Consider the following 6,000-nt stretch of genomic DNA (forward strand, 5'->3'; position numbering starts at 1 on the left):
CTTTTGTGGTTAGGGATCCCAACACTATTAAAGTGGAATCACCTTAACCCAGTTGGACCAGCTTTTGTCATAGCTGAGGGGTTTTCCACAAGAACGATTGGTGGGGTTTTGTATACACTCACGCTCGACTGGTTGCATTATCTTTGCTTCACGTGTTCCCCCCCGAGTTTGTTCAGGGTCTGTAACAAAGAAAGTGGCTTATTATCACCCACCGGAGGAGTTGTCTGCACATGTACGATTCAGTAATTGCTGCCGCTTAACAAGCAGACTGAATTGGACTTGACATTGAGCCATTATTAGGAAATGAAATGCTGTTTTTGCAATTATGGGAGTTTGGCAGGGCCCAGTGAATCTCCCCTGTCAGGATCGGAAGACTTACACCCACAAAGATGTAAAAGTACTGTGTGATGTTTGAGAGTATATGTGATGTGCCATAAAGCTGTGTGAAATGTATTAATGGAAGGAGTTCACGGGCTGTTTTCTGCTGAAATGTGTTTTTTTTTTTTACTGTAAGAGGTGTCAGTGTTACTCAAACCAGACTGGTTCTTGCTGCTTTGTTTACAGGTTTAAGAAGAATCAACTGAACAACTTGCTGCTGTCAAAACATCACTGTTAACTATATAAGAACCAGTAACAGCATAAGTGCAATCTTCATAACAAGCAGTCCTCGATTTCTCTAACATATGCACACACCTGTCGCAGGGAATCGGTCATAGCTGCTGAAAAGAAACAAACAAGAAGGTGCAAGCTTGACCTAACAGTGGAACAGAAAAGAGATCTGGAGATGCTGACTGGGCAATTTTGTGCTGCAAACAGCAAAATAACAAACGTCTATCAAGAATATTGCAACCCCACTTTTTAGTAGGTAAGACAAATTACCTATAAATAAATATGAGTCACATATCTCTATGGCCAACAGCAATCCAGTTTGCACCTGACAACATGAAAAGGTCTTTTTGGGACTTAAAAACTGAAAAAAAAACTGTTGGAAAACTGCAATCCCTGTTTTATACTGTTAAAGAGCTTGTTAACAAGACTTACAAATACAGATTAAACTTTTAGTAGCCTTCTTGAATGATAAAGTCGATTGCTTTTTCATAATGCCAATTAACAGTAAAACTACTTGTGAATTGCAAGATTATCTGATATTTTTTTGTCTCTTTTTATAAGATTTTCTTATCTTTTATATAGCACATTGTCCTCTCTGTCTCTTCCATCTCTGTTTCTGTAGTTTTCTTTTTTTTAAAACAAAGGGTGAGGGCAATGAGAAACAAAAAAGAAATGACACAAGAATTAGCACAAGAAATTTTCAAACAGTACAAAAAATTACCTAAAAATTAGTTTAAGAAAAAGGCAAAATAAAAATGGCACCAAAACAAAAGAGGCAAATAAGACTTGGTCGGAAGTGCTTAAAAATTATGTAATTCTGTAACATAATTTGAAGTATATTATGATAAAAATAGAGTTATTTTCCCCTAGCTTTTGTTGTTTTTTGACATTATTTCCTTGTTTTTTAAATAAACAAAATCTAAATGTCTTGCAATTTGTGGATAACAGGTTGCTCATCGCCTTTTTTCCCTTGTTACTGAAAGAAATCACGAACGTTACTTAACTACTTCTGTTTGTCGCAAGTGCTGAGTGCTACATGAATAAAGTTTGCTTGATTTAATTGATGGTGTATCATACAATTCAATTACCAAATATTGGAAGTAACAAAAAGAATAGTCACACATGACCGTTTCATACATTTAACACTGTCTCCAACTAAAGTCAGCTAATGAAAGTATTAAAAAATGAATGAAATAAGTGTGACCCCCTGCTGTGATGCTGGCACCTGGTGGCACTGTATTCACATGGTGGACCGAGCGTTCATAAATAGTCATAGTAACAAACTGATCTTGAGTCGGGACATAAGCGTATTAAAGCTCCTTTGAGAACAGCTTCACTGAACTGAAATGAGGCGTTACTTACCTACTTGCCAGCAGCATGATGCTAATACAACATGGCAGCTCAGGGCGGCTCTATGCTACTTTCTCAGCCTCACCAAGTAATTGGTGACCCAGCGCCCCACCTGACATGGGCGGCTGGAGGAACTGGACCCAGAAAAGCAAGCAGGGTCAATCCTATGTGGGACCTACGTTATGTGTTCACTAAAAAAGCATGTGACGAGTAAAAGCAGTCATTCATACACAGAGGCTGTTTGACGCAGTGTTTGGTTTGGTTTGGACTTCAGTCCCATCATTCTGTGGTGGCATTAACGTCAAGTTTCAACATTCCTGAAAGAGGCTAATTTGTGGAGAAATGAAGCGACCTTTTCTTAGCTAATACACACAGTTACATTAAGTGAACCTGCGCCTAAAATATACAAGTTTTCTCTCAAAATCTCAGAATCCACCTGTGAGATTCTTCCAGAGCAGATACATTTAGACGTGCACTTGATGTTCGTGGATCTCTTGATGCCGGATGTACAGTCACAGCATTAGACAGCTCATCACATATTCATTTGATTCCTAAGTGCATTTTTTTTTTTAAATGAGCCATATGGACTTAGCTTTCAATCCTTAGTAAGCCTAGTTCGTTCCTCTCATGTTATGTAGCTAAATGTGATCTGTAAGTACTGAATCAAAGCGCACAAACTGTAGCAAAAAAGTGCAAATCAAGAAATTAAATTGCCCATACATTTTCAATAAATACAATAAATACAATTACTCCTCAACCGTAAAGACTAACGATTGTCACGATCTTTGTAAAGCATCACTAAGAAATAAAGTGCAAACAATGGACCTAAAAGCAAAGAAAAATATTGATCTCTGCTAATATGCATGGTGAGATACCTTCTGAGATATACTGCACCATCAGTTGCTATTTTATTGCTCTATATAGGGCTGCTCAACATGGAGAAAATCATCCGGTGTCTTCACACTGTCCAACCTGTAAAAGCAGCACATTTACATCTTCAAACTGCACCTCATCTGTTCTTACCTGTAACAGTCAAATTGGCACATTTGAGCTGTCAGCCACATCTGAGTCCTTCCTCTGTGGATGGAGTTGCTTTGTTGTCATGGAGATGTGGTTAGGAGACAGGTTACTCTTTCCTTATTATACATACAACTACTTGATATCTCACAAGTGAAACTTCATACTTTGGTCGCATGATAAGAAGCCATCTCCATGACAACTGAACACCTCCGTTAGTTAAGAAAGACCACAAGATGCAGCTAGAAGGGACCTTTTGTACCTTTATAATATTACCTCCAGTGATATCAGGGTTCCTACAGCCTAAAGCAAGTTAGATTTAAGTCTTTTTAAGACTTTTTAATGCCACTCAGAATCAGACCAATTTTCTAATAACCAAAATTGAACAATTTCATTTTGCCAAAATGTTTATTGCAACAAAAACATGACTTTTTGTCCATGTCAGATGTTGAAAAATAACTACTTTTTAGAGGGGAGCATATGAAAGACAATTAGCATATTATATCATCGTAAAGGTATCTATTTAGTTTACCAACAGAAGTGGATAATATCTGGCATTTCTGGTGTGTTTTCTGGACGATTTTATGTGTCTCAGTCTGCACGTGAGATTCCACTGCTTGGATTCGCATCATGATGAGTTTAAGAAAAGGAAATAAAGAAAATGCTTTTGCCAATTATTTTGTGATTTTACAATGCAACGTCAGAGAAAAAAAGATTTATAAAATCCTACTTCCCATGCCTGAGCATTTTAAAAACTTTTGAAAGATTCATTTATGTCATTTTAATACCAATTAAGGCCTTATTATTGGATCAGTGAATCCAATGCCTTTAAGACTTTTTAAGGATCCTTAGAAACCCTGAATCTACAATGAACAGTAGCATATATTAAACCTATATAATGCATTGCAATCTTTAAAACACACTTGATGGTGGTAACAGACATTGCTGATGCCGTCTGACAGTCCCTCCACAGACAGTTGTGTGTTACTGGGACAGTATTTATATGTATATATACTCCAGCTCTACTGTAGATGGTCCCTCCTCTGTTGTTTGGCTGAGTGGCTTTGATGCCAAATCATGTGTTTGTGTTTTGTAAATCCCCCGAGAAGCCTGGTATTTTTTTTTCACTGACTCGTCAAAGGTCAACTAGTTCACCGAGCAGACTTTTCTCTGTGATTCTCTAATAGTATTCCTCGACCTTTGCGCGGGGGCAATTTGCTTTTCCCATGCTTCTTTTATGACCTTACAGAAAGAGCTGTTTTTGTTTGTAAGATTTAGGACTCCACTGGACCTGAGGGCTCGGCACGCTTTAAAGCTGAACTTGTGTTGTACTTGTTGTGGTTGTTGTTTCTTTATTTGCATTTGACAAATTCGACTTAACCCTTTTTCTTTCTTCTACTCTCAATTATATCAAGCAGTTCTTCCAGTTTGGTTTCAGTATGATTTCAGTTTTATTTTAAAGTCTTGACTTTGTACTTTGCGTGCCACCTTCCTTTCATTTAACCCCTTCTTCTTTGTCTGTTATTCTATAGATTTCATGGATTTAAGCTTATGGAAGTATCAAAGGAACGTTTACAGGTTAAAACATGCTAGATGAGCTTTCCACAGCAGGAAGTATTCAAGGCATAAATTAGTGTTGCCATAAAGCAGACAGATGGAAAAGTTACACAGACATAAATTAGGTTTAAGTTTACAAAACATCCTTCCTGCTCAGGTGGCTGCGAGGTGGAAGCGTAATTATATACTACCAGAAGTTTCAGTGATTGTACTGGATTAATCAGGTCATAGGGGGGATTCATGTTGAGAGCCGGTTGGATCTGCTTTAAATAAAGTTTTAAAATTAAATCTGTGGTTCCCTTAAAGAAGATACAAAAAACAGGATAGGAAAAAAAGAGAAGAAAAATGTACTTACAGCTTTTTTTCTTGCTTGCTTTTTTCGGAACAACTGGATGCTTTAATGCTCTTCAAGTCTATAAAATAAATCAAATTAAGGCAGTATGACATGTGTCACATAAAATTAGGATTCACATACACAATACTTAATTTTAGGGGATCATAAGTTTAACAACAAATATTTTCCAGTACTTAAGATTGGTCGCTTTTTAAAAGTCTGTCTTGTCTCGGACTCTGCTGCATTTTTACTCAGGATTTGTCAAGAATACAAATGCAAGGATATCACTAAATTGACAATGTAAAAAGGGAGTGTTTGGTAAAGTTGGTAAAGTTAATTTCAGTTTGGTATTTATTTGCTCATGGAAAACAGAGATAAATTCCCATACATAAAATTAACCTCTGTAACACATTTTGATAATCTTATCAAGAAATTTCTCATGGTACATAACACATGCACACATATAGTCTACATGGCAATAACAGAGTTGAATGAAGACGATTCATCCAATTGTTTTCTGTGGATAATTTTATGATTTTCAGATCAATTGTTGTTTTACATGTTTCACATTTTGTCCATGTGTGTCATGCAGTGTGGGACTCGCACTGGTCTGGTCTCGGTCTTGACTTGGTCTGGGTTTAGGTGGTCTTGAGAGCAAGACTCATTTCCAAAATATTCAGAAACAGGTCTGACTTTTCTACTGCTATTTGTTGTGAGACATTCTAACCAGAATTAAGACGTGTACTCACCCGCACACATGATCTTTTCAAGCTACAATCACTGCAATTAACTCATTTTATAGTAAACCACTTGTTTAAATCTGCATTGACTGAAGATACATGGCAACAACTGAAAAGACATGAAACATGACATGACATGACATGAAAAATAATTTTAATCCTACAAAACTGTGACTCAGCACAATGCTGAAGACACTCTTGCACAGAAATAAAATATTTCTGCAAATTTTACAAACTGTCCCCTGTGGAAGAATAACCAGATTTCATGATTTACAGTAACTTGGGATAGAAGTTGATTTAGCCTGCCATCTAGTGGTGGTTTCATTATCTACTAAAATATAATACTTGGAAAAAGATTACAAGTGAGTCATTCAGAAGGAAAAGTCATGCAAC

The sequence above is a fragment of the Plectropomus leopardus genome, chromosome 23 (genome assembly GCF_026936395.1).
Source record: "Plectropomus leopardus strain MGB_pleo_1.0 chromosome 23, ASM2693639v1, whole genome shotgun sequence".
Taxonomy (NCBI): domain Eukaryota; kingdom Metazoa; phylum Chordata; class Actinopteri; order Perciformes; family Serranidae; genus Plectropomus; species Plectropomus leopardus.